The sequence below is a fragment of the Balaenoptera physalus genome (genome assembly GCF_965194825.1).
Source record: "Balaenoptera physalus genome assembly, chromosome: 4".
Taxonomy (NCBI): Eukaryota; Metazoa; Chordata; class Mammalia; order Artiodactyla; family Balaenopteridae; genus Balaenoptera; species Balaenoptera physalus.
In genome coordinates, this window is record NC_138891.1 from 127,562,848 (window position 1) to 127,584,548 (window position 21,701).

Below are 21,701 nucleotides of genomic sequence, written 5' to 3' on the forward strand. Positions count from 1 at the left end.
AGGACTAAAAATAAAATTTTCACCACTCTACTTTCAATAAGATTCTCCTTCAAAATCGTCCACCACTTTAACATTTCACCACATCTCACTGTATATACAAGTGTCCATCTCCCACTATTTTTAGAGTTTTGCACTCACACTATTGCTAGTGAAAAGGCAGCAAGAGATATTATCCCTTATTATAATTGTGCTCTGTGCATAATCAGATAGCAAGCCAAAGATAAAGCCAGGATTAGAATTACCTTCTTAAATTCTTAGCTTATCAACAAGTTGAAGCTGGCAAACATAGATGATTACCTCTACAGTAGCACCAGAGTTTCTCACTCAGGAATTCAAGACCTCCCCCATCTCTCGGAAAGCTTACAGGGATTGAAAACAGCCACATTAGATACACAACTTCCATAACTTAGGACATTCAAGTACATATCGATATAAATCATTTAATTTTATACAACTTCCTAACTAGTAATCATAGAACCATGAAAAGACATGCAAATTCCAGAAGTTTTCTGCTTAACCTAAATGCAAACTCAATCCAATTACTTCATATAGACCTCCTCTTTCATTTTAACCACCACAAAATCTCAATTTTTAAATTTCCCTATTCATATATCAGGAAAAATGCAAACTAGTTAGAGAAGTGGACACACTTGGCTATTATCTCAAACTCATTCTTAAGTAGATCTTTTCATTTGCCACATGGGGAGTCCTTCAACAGAGGTTAAATGAAAGCCTTACCTGGAAGATACTGGAAGTGTAAGAGTTCTACCTGCCTTTCCCTCTTCCTCACCTTAGACCTCCATCTCCCCAATTTCACCAAACTAGGGGTGTCCTGCATATGTGGAATTGTCTGTTAGAAATAGTTTTGCCACATACACACATTTGTAATCCTCTCATACTGCACCCCATTGCCTCTCTGGATGAGAACACTACACACACATACACACCCACACCCCCGCGTGCCACACACCCACTCTGCACACCACCTCCCCACCCCATCACACACAAACACATACACACCTACACACACCGCCCTCACATATCACACACCCCTCCCACATACCTCCTCCACACCCACACATACACCACATTCCATACCCTCTCACCCTGCAGGACGCCCCCTACCACACCACACACACCCCACTACATATAGATGCAATCACCGGACAATCAGGATAAATCTTTAAAGAAGTAAATAAATAGATGATTTGATGATTCTACTCCATCATGGAGCTGTCAAGACTCTAGGGAATGTTATTTTTGAATGTGTACAAGCTTGTTTAGGCTCTTAGTAAGTTACTGCAATGTTTTATCCCCTTAGAAAACCTGAAATTTGAATTTAAGACAGAAGTTGACCTTCAATTCATCTTTGGCATCTACAGCCATTTGATTCACAAATGATTTTCAAAATGTGGATCTGTAAAGGACAGTTTATTTATCTTGATCTACGTGATCTATTTTTTCAGGAACGCTATTGTAGAAATTTGTGCCAATCACTTCCTTGTATCTAAGCTCTGAGTAACCTACAAGGCAGACACTGTAATCAGAACACAAGCTGGTTGTGTTCTTAAAAAATAAAGCTGGTTTCTAAGCTAGGGTCAAGTCTTGGCCCCGACTCCAAGGCAAATCTGTCTTCTGCTGCTAGATCTGTAAAAGATTAGAAAGACCCTTCCCCTGAGAAACCACAAACTAGCCCCCTTAGACCATTGGTTTTCAAACTGTGCTCTCAGGAGCCCTGGGGTTCCTTAGAGGTGCTTCAGTATTTGAGAGGAGGCCAAATAAAAGAAAGGTCTTTTAAGTTTTCAGTGAAAGCAAATGGTTTTTTTTTTTTAACCTATTTTATAAATTTAGGTCCTACCCAACCTATATTTTTGTTTGAAAGAATCGGTTATGTTGCCTTTTTTTTCAAACCCAAGTGAAAACCCATGCTTTATACTTGGACTAAAAATATTACAATTAGAAGTAGAATTTTGTAACTATGTATTATGATGGATGTTAACTAAACTTATTGTGGTGATTTTTTCCCCAATATATACAGATATCTAATCATTATGTTGTACACCTGAAATTAGTATGTTATATGTCAATTATACCTTTTAAAAAAAGTAGAAATCACACTCTAAGAATGTTCACTGTCACAAAACAAGTTGCCGGAGATGGGCTGGGGTGAGGAAGGCTCGTTCATCAAAACAGGAGAACACTCCCAGCAGGACCCCTTCCCTGCTGGGAATTTACAGAAACCTTCAGAGGCTGAGAGCAGAAACCAAGACACCAAAACCAGACAAACTTTAGGAGCTACAATCTCTCGTTTGGAAACTCTAGATAGAACTAAAAAAAGAAAAAAAAAAAGAAGTATATATTTCTAAAATTCAAATAATGTAAGTCAAAGTTAAAAAAAAAACAAACACTTAGCAATAACATAAAAATATTCTAGTCACCCATCCCAGGGATAAATTAAAAACACAGGGGGGATCCTATTTCTGTTTATTCATTTAGTGGATATGAGTCACGGCTGTCTCTAGGACTTTACTGATGAAACAAAATACATATTTGTTCTATAAACAAAGGGCTTCCTAGGGAACTCGTCATCCCCTGAAGTGAGAGTTGTCTGATAGGTATTTTTTTGTGGTTCTAATGAATATTTTAAGAAACTTATAAGGGCTCTAATGTATTTTACAAGGACTGCCTAAACTAAGAGTAAACCATGTACTATTTTCTGGTGGCCTTTATCTTGTCTGTACTGTTTGAATGATATCAAATACTTTTAGGAATCTATGGGTAGACGTGTTTACAAGTAAAACGATATGATGCTTGGGACTTGCTTTAAAATACCACAGAAAACAAACAAAAAACACGTGTGTGTTGGGGGCTGTGCTAAGCAGAACAGTGAAATGTAGCCAGTTGTTGAAGCTAGATGAGATACAAGTTTGAAATTTTCCACAGTAAAAGTTGTTTTAAAGCCTTTGGGAAAATGGCAGATTATGTAAAGTATGCACAAATATCATACATGTTCTAGGATCAAAATATAGGATTAAACCAACAGATTAAAAGAATTTATAAAACACCCTTCTCTCAATTTCACAAATAATCTGTCAGTGGATAGTTTCCAATGGATACAACAATACAGTATCTGTTAATAGTTATCAATCGCAAACACAAAATGGAAGTCTAAGTGAATCGAAAAGCAAACTGACATTTATTTGCTTTGCTAGTTGGTCCAACGAAAGGAAAAGGAAGGTTTTCTATAGCATTAGTGCCTATTTTCTTGGCAAGCAATAAGGTGTTTGCAATTTTCTATAGACTGGAGGAAAAGACTGTGACATCCTTATACTTTTGTATATATTGGATTACTCTGAATCATGATTTTAGATGGAGTCTGTACATTTTAATATGGTGGAAAAGGCTGATCAATACCTTGAACTGCAGCGGCTACAAGAAACACCATGATGCAATGTTAAGTAAGAGATGAGAATTAAGTAAGGAAAGGTGTGTCAATGCACAAAACCAAATAATTGGAAAGAAAAAGACAGAAAAGCCAAAGATGCACCCCTCCTTGACCTTGAAAAGAATGCATTTTATCACGTGGACATACCTTAATTTCAAAGGTTACTCATTATCAAATGATTATGTGAAAAATCATCCTTTACCTTGCCAAAAATACAAAACGTTGTTTTTCTAGAAACTCAAGGTCAACAGATTGGAACTCTATATGTAAAATTATATTAGTGGTTCTCAAACTTTAGCTTCCATCGGAATCTACCAGAGGGATTGTTAAATAGATTGCTTAGCCCACCCCCAGATTACACTTTGAGAACTATGGGATATTCCATGATCATTTCCTGCAAATTACCAGATTTTAAAAGCAGCCGCAATTTCTAAAAAACTCAATATACAATTTATGAGAAGCATTTTATTAATCAGAATTTTCAGGCAGAGCAGCAGTGTTTTAGAAAGAGAATTTTCACCCTGGTTAGAGAATTGCATTTCACACACTAACGAGTTAAACAGGTGCCAAGTAATTTGTAACCCCCATCCCAACTTTGGATGTTACACATTTTTATAATGTTGTAATTTGCAAAAAGATAGTAATATCTGAGAACAGAGTTCTCAAATAGAAACCTAAACACAGACTTAAAAGAATGCTTCCTTCACAGAACTCAAACAGCTGATAAACAGAGTGCCAAGACTTCTGATTGGTCCGTTTGAATCTGAGCGAGAGCTGACCCCCAATCATCTTCAGTTACATCAGCAGCTGTGGAATGTTCCCTGCAATCAACAAACCGTTGCTGCAGTGACCACAACTGACCCGTCAGAGCTTCCCTTCTTGGCAGGGTGAGTCAACAGAGCCTCAGAACTAACCCAGCTTCCACTTGACACAGCAACGCGTGCATCACAGGCACTGGGGCCAAGTTAAGAGGTGATAGGGAGCCAACAAAGGAGAACCACAGCCTGGGTATCTTAAATCAATTTCCTTTTGTAAATTTCTTCACACAAAGTCCAGTGTCAGGAGTAGGGGAGGAGGGGCAGAATCCTAAAGAACTATTGGCCAAAAATTCCATCTAAGGGTTTACCAGTGATTTAATTCCTACTAACTCCCACCTCTAAATCAAACTTGTTGAAAAAACAGCTGGAGTCACGATAAGAATTCAAGATTTCAACAATGCGAGGTGAAATTCACATTTCAACAAATTCAAAGTCTACTGCATCTGTGTAAAAATGAGGATAGTATAAATTAATCAACATAGGAAACCTATTAGGCAGAAGATACATGAATTAACACCTTTAAAAATTCTGATTTTAAAAAAGTAGTAGCCTTCCTGACCTTCTCACCAGGTTTTGGTGCTGGTGTCAATTCACAGGCTTTCCCTTAAACTCAACTTATCTATTGAAAAAATGGCAACAAATATTGCAAACATTATGGGGTGTGGTTGGGCTACAGGTTCTCAAGTTTCTTTCTAGCTTTATCACAAGTCTAAGAAAACAATTCATTTATAGACTTTCTAGAGAAGAAAAAATAGGGAATTTGAAATCAGACTGTATAGGCTTAAATTCTAACACCTAACTGTGATCATGGACAAAAGGCTATGATTTTGGGCTCTTCATCTGTAAATTTGGGGATAAAACAGAACCTACCTCATAGGAACAGAGTAGGAATTAAATGAGCATGCAAATTGCTTAAGAAGCAAAAATAGGGATGCTAATGATGTCATGTAAATCTGAACTTGGAAATACCAACACAAAGAGTCTAATTAAAATTTTCAGAAAATTACATCACTTGTCCATTACATGAGCCTTGGAAGTTTTTACAAGCCACAAATTACCTTGAATCTGACTTAAATGTTTTACATTTAATATGAATAGCCTGACAGTGTGTTTTACAATTTCCTGATTTTTGCCTGCATTTTAGGCATGGTCACATTACAAGAGGAAAGAAAGCAACAAAACCAAAGGAAAGATAAAGTGCTTTTAATTTTCTGTTGAAAAATGGAACTGCAAGACAGGGTTGTGGATGACTGAGTTCTTTTACTCTGGGGATAAGAACTGATGCGGAAGGCAGAGGGTTAAGAAGGTTACACGCTGTCACATATACACATGGGTGTGTACACTGGCAGAGCCACTGAAAATGTCTGGCAAATAAAAGATGTTATAAGCCAATCATCAGTGCTGGCTTACAGAGTAGTAATAATAATAAATGTTTACTGAGCACATACTATGTCCTACGGGCTATATTATTTCTTTTAATCCTCACAACAATGCTAGAAGTTAGGTGCTTTTCTAATTATTCCCACTTTACAGATAAAGAAACAGAGAGGTGTAAGGTGAGTTTTCAAACGAAACAATAACAGTTAAGACATCACAGAGATTCACAAATAAAAAGCATTCAAGAATTCAGAAAGGCCTGTGGAAGGCCCTTGACCTGCACAGATGGCCGACACCTCAGAGATAACCAATTGTGTATGCCCCATTAGGTCACATCTACATGGCTGTAAGGAGCACATGTGAGGTGCCTAGTCATACTATGTAAACTATGGACAAGGCTGCAAGATGCAGGAAAAGAAATGGTACCCAGAATCCAGATGTTAGTTCCCAAGGATGGTGTATTGCAAAAGAAGTTTTTGTAACCATTAAGGTGATTATGCTGGAGTTTCACTGTAACATGTCTGTGGGTATAAGTGGCTTGGTAAATACCCATTGGGTTTTAAAGCTAGAGACCCATCCAGGGCAGGTGAAATACCTTGGCAACCAAGCTAAGAACGTTGAGAAACTAGGAAAACTCAAGTTGCTCCACCAGACATCCCTAGCCTGATGCCTCCTCCTGATGAACTTTGTCAACAATATCGCTGCGGGTTTACTGCAGTAACTAACACTTTTCTAAGATGGGAATATCACGTGCTTTTTTCACCGAGCTTCATACACATTTTTTCACAGAACCATTTCAATCCTATTAAATGTTTCCCTATTACATGTTTCAAAATTAAGATAATGTCACTCAGCATCACTTAAGAAAATTAGCAAAAATAAATCCTACCTCTATTTCTGGAATAGGCAAAACTTAAAGTGAAATAGTCAATACTAGATTTTTATTAAAAGAGGTTGAATTTTTTTAATCACTGATATTATAAGAAATTTTAAAATCTTTATTCAAGGTCAAAGACAGGTTTAGAAAAATTCAGTATTACTGTACTTGCTATAACCTCCAACTTTTATAACCAGTGTGGAATGGGAATGAATTTTGATAATAGTTTCGATCCATAAAATGAGTGGGAAAATCAACCTTAAGATGGAAAAAAAAATGCTTAAATGTTAAATGTTTAATATATAAACCAAAGAAAAGGGTAAGTAACAGAGATGCTTTCAAAACTAATGAAGTTTTGAAAATCAAAAGTTATTGGTTATTGTTCTTTCAGACTTTACCATAGGAGTCATAGAGAGGTGCCCTGGTTAGGTTATTTCTACATTAAGTCTCAAGAGCCTGGGTTCCAACCTCAACCCAACTGTCTACCATAATTTGGGGCAAGTTATGCAGTTTCACTGAACCTAATTTTGTTCATATTTTATTTTGAGATAGTACTTGCCCTGCCTTTCTTACAAAGCTGTAAAGAATATCAAGTTAGTGAGTGAGTCTTTATACTACAGACATCTTGGTAAATTGGAAAGAAGTTCTCCATGTTTCATATTTGGTTTACATTATCCCTGATACAACCTCAATTTACAGTTTTAATTCAGCATAATGCTGCACAAATATTTTCTATCTTAAACAATGTACATTTTATTATACTGCTCCATACCCACATAGTCATAAAAACATTTGTTATTACCTTAAGAGGGTCTATATTCAACCTTAAATTAAAAAGTCAGTTATAATTCCCATTTGTTAAGAAAGTATAAAATAAGATAAAGTCAAATACTGTATCGTGGTCAAGTCTTTTCAATAACTTTCTGGGTTAAAATGCAGAAAATATAACAAATCTCAGAATTAAGTTCAGTGGGGAGAGAATATTTCCATTAAATTGATAAGAATTCCATCACTAGTATTAGTATCAATTTAAGAAGGGATATTATAAGCATCCACACTAGAAACTTCGCAGTGAAGAAGTTACTTCTTGATGTTCAATGTAGGGCAAATGAGCCTTAAGTAATAATTTATATTTCCAATACTTTCAAAAGCAAGTTTTGATATAAGAATCAGTTACCCATGAAAATAAATAGATGAAATTCACTGAAATGACCTAGTTTTATAATACACTAAAACTTGCTATTTTCAACTGTATAGAAGTAATGTTCCTTAGAAGAACAGTTGGGAGGATTCTAGGTATCACATCAAAATACATGTCTTCCTAAAATTAGAGATGTTTTAAATGGAATGGGATGGCTTGTCTGTGGAAGGAAGTCTCTGGGGACAACTGTTAGAAGCCAGTTGATCACCTATCAGGAATGACAGAACCAAGGAGTTATACATCCAAGATGTGGTGAGACATCTTGGTGGGACACCTCTAAAGTATCTGCTTACGGTTAAAAAGATCCAAATATTACCTAAGGTAACAATGATAAATAAATATGTACTACTGTCTCCTCCATTCCACCGTCTCACCATCTAGAGGCAAATTTTGTTAGATTTACTTGAATCTTTCAGATACGTTTTATGCACAGAAATTTTGTTTTATATGTAAAACTTTCCTTAATGTAATTTATTATGCCTGCTTTCTGAAAATTTCTCTTTTCACTTAACATTATTTTTCATTTATGATGGCATAACATTCCGGTTTGGGCAACATAGTGAAAAAACAGGTTTGTTTAAGTGATACAAATAATGCTCCAACAACATCCTCATCTGTGGGCACTTATATACTATAGTTCTAATTCCTAGAATTGCTAAATCAAGGGGTATGCACATAAAGTTGTGAATGATTGCTCTTGATAATGCTCTTGTAGCATTGACAGTAGGAGAAAATGTGTTTCTTCACATAGTTCCTGACTCTGGCAAGACTGTTTAATTTCTGCCAATCAGAAGGTTAAAAAAAACACTTATCTCACTGTTTTAATTTGCATTTCTTTGATTACTAATGAGATTGAGCATATCTTTATAGGTTTACTGGCTATGTCTATTTTTTTTCCTGAATACTACTACTTGTTAAAATTCTTCGCCTCTTTCTTTTTTCAGGTCGATTTCTTTTCAATTCTTTCAGAGGTTCGTAACGAAATATGTATGGATAAAATTATATGACTAAATTTATTTCAAAATAACCCAGTGAGGAAGAGGAGAATGAGGAGGGGAGGTATTTACAGGTAAAACAAGATAACAGATAATAAAGTTGGCAATAAGTTTATAATTTCTGAGCCTGGGTGACAGGTACCTGGGGATTCATCACACTATTCTCTTTTGCGTGTTTTAATTTTTTTCATAATAAAAGTTCTTTAAAGTGCTTTTCTCATTTTTCTCTTATGATTTTCATATGTAGTATTTTTTCATATTCTTTTCATTATGGTTTATTATGGGATATTGGATATACCTCACTGTGCTATACAGTAGGCCCTACTTGTTTATCCATTCTATATATAATAAATAGTCTGCATCTGCTAATTCCAAACTCCCAATCCTTCCCTTCCCCACTCCCTCTCTCCCTTGGTGACCACAAGTCTGTTCTCTATGTCCACAAGTCTGTTTCTGTTTTGTAGATAAGTTCATTTGTGTCATATTTGAGATTCCACATATAAGTGATATCATATGGTATTTGTCTTTCTCTTTCTGATTTACTTCACTTAGTATGATAATCTCTAGGTCCATCCATGTAGCTGCAAATGGCATGATTTCAATCTTTGTTAAGGCTGAATAATATTCCATTGTATATATATACCACATCTTCTTTAATCATTCGTCGATGGACATTTAGGTTGTTTCCATGTCTTGGCTATTGTCAGTAGTGCTGCTGTGAACATAGGTGTGCATGTATCTTTTCGAATTATAGTTTTGTCTGGATCATATGTAGTCATTTTAATTGACTTGTAAGAACACTTTACAGAATAAAGAAATTTGCCTTTTGTTACAGAAACTGTAAATAATCTCTATGGATAGATACCAACAACACCATTTATTGACTAATCTATCTTTTCCCCCTCTGATGTGGAAAACCACTTTTATCTTGCATTCATTTCCAATCTACAGACAAGTTTATTTCTAAACTTCCATTTTGTCCTTTTGGCTTCTCTTTGCATATGCTATGCAATTTTAATTTCTATATCGACATATTTCCTGAGTTTTTTTGTCTATTCCTACTTAATGATTTTCCCAGATGACTTTTATAATAATTGTGTTAGTTTTCCTAAGTATCTATTATGCTTATAAATATCTCTCCCTCTAGAACTGCTCCTCTAACACAGTGTAGCTTGGTTTTCTCTTTGACATCAGTATGTTTTCACGTTTTTACCTGGGGTCTCATCTGTTGCATTCAGATTCTGAATTCACTTGACATACCGCTAGCTCACGAATGTTAAATAATTCTTTTCTCAGCGCAAAAAATATTTATTTAGCTACTGTGAAAGGTCAAACGGCAAAAACAGACTGGTATAACATTTGAACACTACCATTTATATCAGTCTTATTTTTATGAATAAGCATCTGACTAGAAATTCAGTAGAGGAGCATGTCATAATCAGTCTGAGGAGAAGAGCTTTAAATATAATACACTAATTTTAGTCCTAAGCGTTTCAGTTTTTCTTTATTGCTCTACAGCTTCATAGGAAGATGAGACTTCTTAAAGAGGAAAAATATCTTTTTTATGGCTTGATCAACTTATTAGAAATAAGCAGCAGAGAGCATCTGCATTCACACAGCAACTGTTAAATTAATCTGTGTTAAGTCAGCCTCAAAGCACTTGGATGCAGCTACAGGATGTGAGTGTAACAGGATCGCACAGACTAACACCTGATAGGGCCTTACACTTGCTAGGTCAGAAGGAAGAAATGGAGAAGAGGGAATGTATATCCTTCTAGAATCAAAACATCAAACACCCCTGCAGTATCTTGGGATTGTCTTGAAAAATTCAATCCCTCCCCAATCCAGATTAACCCCCTGAAATAAACTCTGAAATAAAACTCCCCCAAAACAAAAACAGACTGCTCCATTCGATTTATACTTTGTGAGTTAATGAAATTTAAGAGTCACCTGAAACCATCAAAGGTACATGGTGATTTTTTTCCTGAATCTAATGTCTGCATGACATGAGAACAGAAGTACACCGATCAAATGTGAAGAGAAATGCACATTCCTCATACATAGTATGAGCAACATGTGAGCAGGTCCCCAGAGATTTAAGTTGATTCTACCTAAAGCATGAGCACCACCATTTCAGGAAGCTTCTGCAGTGCTAGAAGCCACAAGTCCCATCAGAAAGATGTCTCAATTATCTCCTTCCCAATCCCCTTTGATACATGACAAACAATCTCTTTATTTTCAAAGGGGTCAGCAGAGATCTTTGAAAGAGAGCAGCCAGGAATTTTGTGGCTGCTTCCAGCTGGTCCCAACAGCCAAGACGGTCACTTGTGTAGGGTCACTGCTGAACATGCCAACAAGGGGCCGGACTGGGAGGGGCAGGAAAGTGGGCGGGGAAGACAGCGGCATCCCGGATGCGATGCACATGCTTGACATTCCTTTCCTAGTGGTTTTTCTTCTGGGTTCACAGACATCTCAGACTCGAACAACTTAACCAAAGTTTATGCAGGATTTAAAATAGGTCATTCCTCGTAGAGAATGGACTTGGATACAGGGAGGGGGAAGGGTAAGCTGGGACGAAGTGAGAGAGTGGCATTAACATATATACACTACCAAATGTAAAATAGATAGCTAGTGGGAAGCAGCTGCATAGCACAGGGAGATCAGCTCCCTGCTTTGTGACCACCTAGAGGGGTGGGATAGGGAGGGTGGGAGGGAGACGTAAGAGGGAGGGGATATGGGGATATATGTATACATATAGCTGATTCACTTTGTTATACAGCAGAAACTAACACAAGCAATTATACTCCAATAAAGATGTTAAAAAAAATAAAATAGGTCATTCCTGTTTTCAGATGTTGAAAATTTAATCAGTGAAATGGTGAGATACCACAGCCTTCCAGCTATTTGATAGCACTGAAATGTGAAGCTAAACAGTGCGGTGTCACGGGCCACTGGGCTGCTTCCCCAGCCTTTGCATTTTCACGAGGGTAAAATGCAGCTGACTTGAACATCAAGGATAGTTGTGAAGGATCTGAGGAGACGTTACAAAGAGACTTAAAATGAAAACCAGGGCCGTTATTCATTCAGGGCCTGCTGCTGGTCAGGCTCTATGCTTTGTACCTGATTCTAAATTGACTTTTCCTCCTGACCGACTTATTTATAGATACTTTGTAGATGTAGAAATGTAGGTTTAGGGAAGTTAAGTCATTTTCCTGCTCGTTATAACTCTATAATTAATTGAAGGAGTTGTGACTCAAATCCAAGGTCTGAATGACGCCAACGTCTACACTCTGAACAATCTTATTTGGGGTTGAGAGAAAGGGAAGGAACGGGATTGGGATGGAAGGGGTGGTTGTAGAAGGGGAGAAGGCACCATGTAGAGACACTGGTGCTTGGAATTTCGTGAAGGTGAGGCTGGAGGGAGGGGGAGCCGCCAGGAACTGAAGGTGGAACAGATTAGTCTTATTGCTAAACAAGCAGCTACTGTAACCCTGGTCTGCTTCCTCAAGGAGCTAAATGCCTAGTCCAAGAGGAAATACCCGCTGAACTCCATCCACTACTCCATTTTGCCAGAGGCAGAAGAGATAAGTGGTTAAGAATACAGACAGTGAAGATAGAGAGCTTGAACCTGGTCCACTTTCCAGCTCCTTCCCTGCTGATACTTCATGGGCTTGATACATGGCATGGGGGTAGCTTACCAGTAGCTCCCTCACAGGCAGCTGCTGAATACATGAGAAGCACTTCCAACATTGCCCAGATCATAGAAAGAGCTAGATACCTGTTTATTATTGCAAAAGCCAAGGAAGCATCTATACTTACATATGCCAGAAATAGAGCTGTTTATTCCAGAACTAATAAATCACACCAACATGACATGATTTCCAAATTTCTAATGCATGTTAGAAACAAAAACTAAAACAAAAAACCCGAAATAACTGTAAAACAGTATTTCTTCCCATTTTAGCTTTTTAAATAGAGGCAAAGATGAATTATTACACACTCTAAGAGCTTTCTTGAATGTTTAGAACACAGAATGTCTTCCATAAATCCCTCTTGATTGAAACATACATTCTTCTCCAAGACTGAGTAAATTCAATATGGAAGACGCTGACCATTAGTTTCCATAAATGATTCATCAGTGTGAACCATCATTGATAAATTATGTAAACATAATTCGCGTAACAGCTCACATACTTCCTCAGACTCCTCACAGCCTTCGCATTTACCATTCCCTCTAGCTTGAATACTTGTAGGGGAGGAAAAACAGTTTTTTTCCTCTACCCTCTTAGGTTTGGTTCCTGGTTCAATGCAAATTAAACTGACAAAAGACAGATCAACAGAGAAAAAGCATACAAATTTTATTTGATGTTAACATTTTTACATGGGTTGTAGGGGAGGGAGGGTAAGAAGAGGTTCACAAGGGGGCTTCCCTGGTGGCGCAGTGGTTGAGAAGCTGCCTGCCGGTGCAGGGGACACGGGTTCGAGCCCTGGTCTGGGAAGATCCCACGTGCCGCGGAGCAACTAGGCCCGTGAGCCACAACTACTGAGCCTGCGCGTCTGGAGCCTGCGCGTCTGGAGCCTGTGCTCCGCAACAAGAGAGGCCGCGATAGTGAGAGGCCCGCGCACCGCGATGAAGAGTGGCCCCCACTTGCCGCAACTAGAGAAAGCCCTCGCACAGAAACGAAGACCCAACACAACCAAAAATAAATGAATAAATAAATAAAGCTACTAATCTTCTAAAAAAAAAAAAAAGAAGAGGTTCACAAAAAAGAAGTGACATCCCTAAAGAAGAGATTCGGTCTGAGAGATTATACACATTTTAAGAAAGAGCAGTTAATGGTGGAGACATGACAAAGAAAAAGAGGTCTGGGCTTCTAGGGGTGGCATTTATTCACTGTATATTTACTGTGTTCTATTTATTTAAAATAAGTAAAAGTAAACAACATAGTCCTTGCTCCAAAAACCTATGATATGAAATATGGTAATATATAACTGGTTAAATGTCCATGTGAATAGCAGTTAATAATCAAAGATTAATATGAGTCTGGCTGAATGGGTTCCACAACCCTACACAGGGTTCTATGGAAGTGACACTTCATCACACATTGTTCAATTTAAAGACAAATCTACTTTTTTGTGGCGAAAGATTCTTACTTTGGGGAACTTAATGGAGTAAATGTTTCTGACTTATTTTTTAACCACATAAAATCAGGAGAAACTTAAACAGCAGGGAAATGGAAGGAGGATGCTTTATTTACATCTGTGTAATCACGTTACCTGATTAACGCTCCCAATGAGTGGCTCTAGAAACTGAAATCACAATTTCACTGATGTCTACATTCGATCCCTGACTATATTTGTCTGTCAGGTCTAATAACTTCTTACAGTCAAACTTCTTCCTACAAAAGTGATCATGGAACTATTGAATAAGAGAACTGCTTGTTTGAATTACTAGGTCAGGTTTTCTTTATTTCTGTTCATCTATTTTTCTTTGAGTACTATATTATAGCTGACGGACCACTGTGTTGAATACTCCTTGAGAGCAGCAATTTAGGTCATTCAATAACTACTTAAAATATTAACAAGTATTTGGCACAGGGTCCCTCCCTACGTCACTACTTTTATCCTAACCTCAGGTTGCAAATGCCAAATACAAAAAGCACATGTCCACTATTACAGAGCTCCTGTTGCCCTACACAGATTCATACATCCATTAGACATTATACTTATGAACAAGTGAGAATGGCATGAGATTTAATGTTAAGGAATAAAATGCAGGATTGGATAAAATGGAATCTACAGCATGATCTCAAAAATGCTTTAAAAAATGAAATAAAACAGACATTTGTGGGTGGTAGGGTCATGCATGTTTTTATATTTTCTCTAAGTTACCTACAACAAAGTCGTAATACTTTTCTAACTCAAAAACTCTTAAACATAGTTTTTAAAAATATGACACCGCCAAACAGTTTAAAGCTCTAACTTCTGTTCCTCTTGGTTATATGTACTATGAAAAATATATGGAAAATGGCTAAAAAAAGTGAATTTTTTTAGGCTTAAAGACATTTTTTTTCCTAAGTTTAATAGTCAACTGCTAAAGGAGATACAGATATCCCTGTACTTTTAACTCATTCCTGCAAGCCCTGAATACTCTAAGCATTGTCTCATATATCAGCATTTGCAAAAACACAATTGTTTTCACCCCAGAATATGAAGAAAACGCAGTGCATGCTTAACTTAAAGATCAATTGCACCCTGTGGGTAAAGTCTAGCCACAGTTGAGAAGTCCTAAGATTCAAATAGAAAAAATGTCAAGTTTAACACTAAATCTAAAATCACTAAACCTAAGTCACTGAATAAATTTAAACTCTCTTCAAAGCACTCATACAATCTACAACATTCAGGCTGATAAATATTTTAAAACAACTTCCAACTTTAAAAGTTCACTCATCGTGCTTTTTCATACCATAAAACAAATACTTTACAGCAATGATCCCAGGAGTACATCAACCTCCTGCCTTCGCCAACCCACAGTGCTGTGTGGTAAGTTTTCCACATTTGCTTGCATTTGGAAAATAACTACTTTACATGCCAGGAGTGCACTGGGCTTAAGTTGTCAAAAAATATCATACTTAAAGTATAATTGGGTAAGAATTATGGGCACACACATGGGCAGCCTTCCAAAAAATGGAAGAAAAAACAAAAAGAAAGCTTAACCCAGTGTTTCCAGGAAGAGACCTCATACACACAACACATTGTGCATAGTACATAATGCCTTGCTGATCTCCTTTCCTCTCACTGGGCAGTAGACATTTCAACCAGTGTTCAGAGTTACCTACTATGAGTCCCAAAGGGTCCACCCAACTCCTACTCCAACAGTGCCCACATCAAAAAAGGACGAAATTGATCACTGGACCCAGCATCATCTCACATTACTATTCCCCTGAGAGATTCTAGATAGCCCTGGTAATTTTATTTACCCTGCCTCAAAAGAGAGTTTTGTCTGGATCAGGCCATGCCTGTCTCAGGTGAGCCAGACTTTCTTAAAACTCAATATTTAACCGATAGCAACCACCTAACATTAGTACATATTGAAGTGGACTCTGCAACATAGAAAAGAAGGAAGAATCAGGGCGATGAAGAAAGATTAGAAGCCAGAGAACAAGGATCGGGCTTTGACCCTTAATATTCAAGTGATATTGGGCAACTCAGAATCTCCAGATCCCAATTTCTTCATCTGTAAGATGAAGAGGCATAGACAGGAGGTCTTATGGATACTACCTGCTCCAAAAACTGATTCTTCTCCTAGACAGTAGTGAGTTAAGATGGCCCTTCTGTAGCTGCACTGTCCAGTATGGTGGCCACCAGCCACATGCGGCTATTGACTTCATGAAATGTGGCTGGTCTGAATTAAAATATGCTCTATGGGTAAAATTGAGGACATAAAAAAAAAAAGTAATATAGTTCATTAATAATTTTTATACTGACCATAAATTGAAATGATATTTTACATTTATTGGGTACACTAAAACATACTAGTTTTGCCAGTTTCCTTTCTCTTTTATGTGGCTACTAGAAAATTTTAAATTATACTTGTGGTCCCATTATACTTGTATTGAACTGCATTGTTTTCGAGTTGGGCCTAGGCATCAAGTGAGGGCCAGAGGAATTCTAAGATGAAATGACATCAGGAGAGCATCTGAGTGGAACATTGCCATTCCCTGGCTCTTCACTATTAGGACTTGGAGCTTATCATTTCCACACAATACTTATAAATGGCTGTTTTAAAGCCTTGCTTTTGTTCTCTTGTTCTGCTCACCAACAATGAATCAATAGCAAATAACACTGGGCCTAAAAATAATCAATATCACTTCATTTACTCTAAGGTTAAATCTTAATTATCAACTGTAGGATTGTATTACAGAATTGAAGCATAATCCTAAATGGATGAGCCTTCACACAGGCACAACTGTTTTCCGTTTCCTTGAATTGAATATATATTTAAAGTAATAACTGAGTTTCCTTCACAAAGATGATCACAGTCTTCTTTTTTAAAACTCACATTCGAATTTAATAGGAACAACTAAAATAAACTTGCATGGATGGAGCACATTTCATCGATATCTAACTAGAAACTTTTCCACTAATTTTTACAATCTGTATCAATTAATTTAATGTATTTTATTTTATTATTTTTTAAGTTAATGTATTTTAAATGATCAAGGAAGCAGAGATCATTTCTAGAGAGCTTGTTTACTTAGAAATACAACAGGTTATGAACAAAGCCAATAAAATATAAGATTCAAGTAAGTCGAGAATAAATATTCTTCTCAGAATATTTTCTTGGACTGCCAACTTTTTCAATTAGGAAATCTTAAACAAAGGAATCCATCTATTGATAATTGCCTGCAAAATCAACTACCGATTATTTAAAGCAAGCAACAGTCCCTAACTCTGAAATCCAAAGCCAACTAAAGGCACAACCATTTCAGACTGGGCTTAAACCATAGCCAGTAATTAAGTCAAATATTTTCAGATATATGAAAGCAGAACAGAATTCAGAATAAAATATGCCCTTTGAGGAATTTTTAAATAATAAATAAAGTTTTAAAATAAATTTTCTATATAATCTATATGACCATTAGAAAACTATGCAGGAATTAAATAACAAGATTTTCTTATATTTTCAAATTCTAGCTAATATATTTAAAACACATATTCAAACTTCCATGATATAATTTACCACCCACTCTTTTTATGGGGAAAAAAAGAGTATAATTTCAAAATATGACCAGGATAATGTGAGAGAAATATATGTTCAAACACATATTGGCTCCTCTTTCTGATTCTCATGATTAATCAACAACTATTTCAGACACTACAAACTGTCAGTTGTTTTTCTTAAGGCAGTCTCTTTAAGTGATAAGATAAAATATTTTCCTTGCTAGACACTTCAAAAGAAAAAAGAAAAGAAATGCCAAGATTTAAGATGATCAAACTTGAACTATGCTTTTGATTACTCTTAAAGAGAACCAAGGGTTCAAAAAGAAATAATGTGGAAAATAAAACCAAGAGTAGTTTTTGAGGAACCATGATATTTTAGACATTTCCTTAAGACAGAAACATGTACAATATGTCAAACTATTGGGACATATTTTAAATAAATCTTGAGGTGCTAGTAAAATGCCTACTGTAAAAACTCAATTACGCCCTAACGTGGATAATTATATCAAGCCTGCTCAAGATTCTAAGTTTTTCTCCCTCATCTTTATTTCATCACATACTTTTGGTAAATATCTTCATTTGTCCACATCTAGAATAACTGAAATGAGTAAGAAAATAGATAAGTAGTTAAGATGAGTTTTAAAATGGCAGCCTCGTTTTTACTGATTTATTTATTAATTTTACTGATTTATTTACTAATAATTTACTAATATATTAAGGTTTATTTTCCTCTTTTCCACAGATTTTTCAATTCTGTTTTAATAACACAGGCGCACATAAGCAGATCTGAAAGGGTGTGTAGCAATGGAAAAGAAGTTGAACATGGTAGGGAAATCTAGCTCAAGAGAGATTCTCAGTATCATCCTATTTTCTAAAAACCTCAAAGCTTGTTTTATCTGCTATTCCTTTCAAAGAACAAGCACAACAACAAGGGTGCTTTAGGGAAGCTTCTAGATCAAATGAAAGATAGTTTACCAGTGCAGAGAGTAAACTGCTACTGCCATTACTATCCACAGAGCCACTGGAATTACACCTGTTTCCATCACTCTGATTGCAAGGATTTCCAGGACCCCAAGTCTAAACCACCTTGGGTACAATCTGCCACAGTAAAGGCTTAGCTCTTGGGTGTTCCTGCCATAAAACTAAAACAGCATTCCCCATTTCCTCCTCCATCACTCCCCAAAGATGTGCTTCTTATGTGGTTAGCGAGCAGATAAGGAGAAGTGGACAAATCCCCAAAACCTAATCTAATTGCTCAGAGAGAACCTTCCCTTCAGTTTGTTTATTAATCTACCCATTTTCCTCTATATTCCTTTGTATTGTATTTCCTCTACATCCCAGAATGCCAGTTGTCACCCAATACCCTACCTCTGCTTTATCAGTAAAAGAACCTGGAATGTATTCCTGGTGGCAATACTCCCAGCTAATAGACCACATGTACCAGCCTCCCTTGCAGCTAGGTGCTACCATCTGGCTAGCAAGATGAAGCAGACATTGACAAGGACTTCTGCAAAGGTTCCTAAACCTAATTGAACCACAGTCATCAATGGCTACTCCCATTTTAGAAACATCTAAAAGGACCCCATTGCTGAGAAAATGAAGTTCAAACTCATCAAGGTATCCAAAGCTCTTAATCTCCTACTGTCCCCACACCATCTCCCTTACCCACATTCACATGGCTTCCTCTTTTTAACCTCTTCACCCTTGCTGCCCCTTCTGTCTGGAAAGTCCTACCATGATCCAATTAACCTCCACTCATCCTTGAAACCCAGTTCAAAGGCTGCCAGTCTTTTCTATGAAGACTTTGTACCTTCTTCCATTGTGACCTTTGGCACACTGTACCTAATTATTTCTGCATCTCTTTCTTCCCCTGTCAGGCTGCGAATCCTCCAAGGAACAGACTGTATCACTTCTCTATTTACACATAGCCCCATTAAGATTCTAGGGCTCCTGTCACCCTGAAATACAGAAGGCATCCAGCACATGTCCGAAAAAATGAATGATGTTTTTAAAAATTCAAAAAGTAGGAGAAAAATGCAGTGAGATTAAAAAGTTAGGAATAATGAAAATCGAAAATCCAAGTGAGTGTCAGTAACACAGGAGTCAACCATCAACACCCTGAGAAAATTTGGAATAGAGACAAAACAGGTGAACACATAATCCAAGTATCCAATTAAACATCCTGCATTAAACTTTCCCCTCATCTGCTAACAGAAGAATCAATTGACAGGCTTGGGTTTGAGTTTCACGTGTTACATTTCTGAGATGAATGAGCAAACCAATAATGAGGTTACGTGTCAGATGGTTTTAAAAAGCGTAAATAATTTAACAATGGCAATAAACCCTGAGAATGATATTTTAACCAATGTTTTGTTTTTTTCCAGGGAAAAAAACCCAAAACTTAAGCTAAAATGTTTTTCTCTTTACTGGCTATTTATGAAGTCAATAATACAACTAAGAACACACACACAAGAAATATTCCCAACAAACTCAATACTTCCTATCTGTGTCCTTACAGTACCACCCAGAAAATTCACAAAGATACAAATTTAACCTTTGAGTCCAGGCTCATGAAACTGAAGTGAAATATTTAAATGGCAAATACAGACAAGGAAAGGAATTGCTTGGGAGCTGGGTGGGGCTGCTTCCTATCTTGTTTATTTAAGTACTTCCTCCCTGTTCACCATCTTTGTCCTGGATGTCTCAAATGGCCACGTTGATTAATTACTCAGTCCCAAGTTCCCGGGACTTGCACTATCTTAAGATAGCTCTCTACCCAGCAGCCTTTGCTTCTACTGTTTGAGCCATTCAGTCACATGGTCACGCTCAGAGAATTCCCTCCTTTCATAATTCACTAAACAAGTATGCAGTGATTCCAAAATTGCAGTTTTGTCACAAATGTATTTTTGAAAGTGGAGCCTTTCACAATTCCTCAAGTCAACAGAAGTACATAAGCTGCCTTCCTGTTCCATCGTCCTATCAGTTAGCCAAGAACCTGCCCCGCACAAAACAACTATAGGATTTTCAAATTTAGTTTACTTTTATTGGATTGCAATTTTCTGGATTCTGTGGTGTAAGAGGATTTAACACTTGACACAAAACGTTAAAAACAAGCCTGAGAAAACACTGACAAGACACAAGGCTAATCATAATGACCTCAATTAGATTTTCAATGCCTGTCACGTTAATAGCATATAGTGGCATTGGCTTCAAGCCCTTGAACTTGAAAAGTACAATTCCTTTAGAGAATAGAAGTAACAGAATTTCAGTTATTTTCTTAAAGGGCCAATTTTGATCCTGGTTCACATTAAAGTAAAAAAGTAAATATTAGCTGTAAAATGGCAAAAAAGCAGAAAACTGAAAAGAGACAATGATAATGAAATTTTCATTTTGATGGCCACTCAATTTCATTCCAATACACAATGTTTGCTTTCTAAATTCCACTATCTTATTCACAGAAAATCATTTCTAGGCATCCTCAATTGAAAATGTCCCAATCAATCAGAGGATTGATGAAATATTTCACGAACAAGGCATTTTTCTGCTAGGTCAACTGAATGTCTGAAATAAAGAGTTGCAAATGAAGTTGTTGACAGCATTTATATAACCTTTTCACAATAAAATGTTTTAGAAAAGGTTGAAAAAAATAAATCTTAGTTAAAAGGCTTAATTTTTTTCTGTACACTTATAGTTAGGTGTCATTCACAATTTTCATCAACAGAAGTTAATTCAACTGTCAAAAATCAAACATAATTATCATTACAGTATAAAATTCCTAGAGTCCTGATTTTAAAACATTTGTCAAATATTTCATAAATACTAGATGTAAGGCACTGTAGTGAGCTATGAAACAAATTACAGTAAACAGTGTGTGATCACAGTCAATAGTCCCTTCTCTGCCCCAGCATTTTTTTTTCAAATAATAATAGTATTTATTTTTCTAAATAATAAAAAAGCAATAGTGATAATAACAGTAACACTTGTTACAAGAAAAACAGCAATACTTATTGCAAGTAATAATAGTCATTTTAAGCACTACTAATAGTGATGATAGTAATACTTATAGTCATATTTATAGTAATACTAATTACTATAATAGTAATGCTTATTATATTACTAATAGTAATGCTTATTACTATCATAGCAATATTTATAAGTAATAGTGGTAATTCTTACAGGTACTAACAAAAAATAGTGATACTAACGGTAACACAGGGGCTTCCCTGGTGGCGCAGTGGTTGAGAGTCTGCCTGCTAATGCAGGG

At 36.5% G+C, this 21,701-nt stretch overlaps 1 protein-coding gene and 1 long non-coding RNA gene across 8 annotated transcripts in view; one reads left to right on the top strand and one right to left on the bottom strand.

Annotated features, from left to right (window-relative positions):
* APP (amyloid beta precursor protein) overlaps positions 1-21,701 on the bottom strand; it is a 275,886-nt gene that overhangs the window by 243,690 nt on the left and 10,495 nt on the right. The gene's annotated exons all lie outside the window — the stretch shown is intronic.
* On the top strand, positions 11,062-20,371 carry LOC309660161. Its single transcript, XR_014263222.1, has 2 exons — positions 11,062-13,125; positions 13,472-20,371. It is a non-coding gene; the product is annotated as an uncharacterized lncRNA (long non-coding RNA).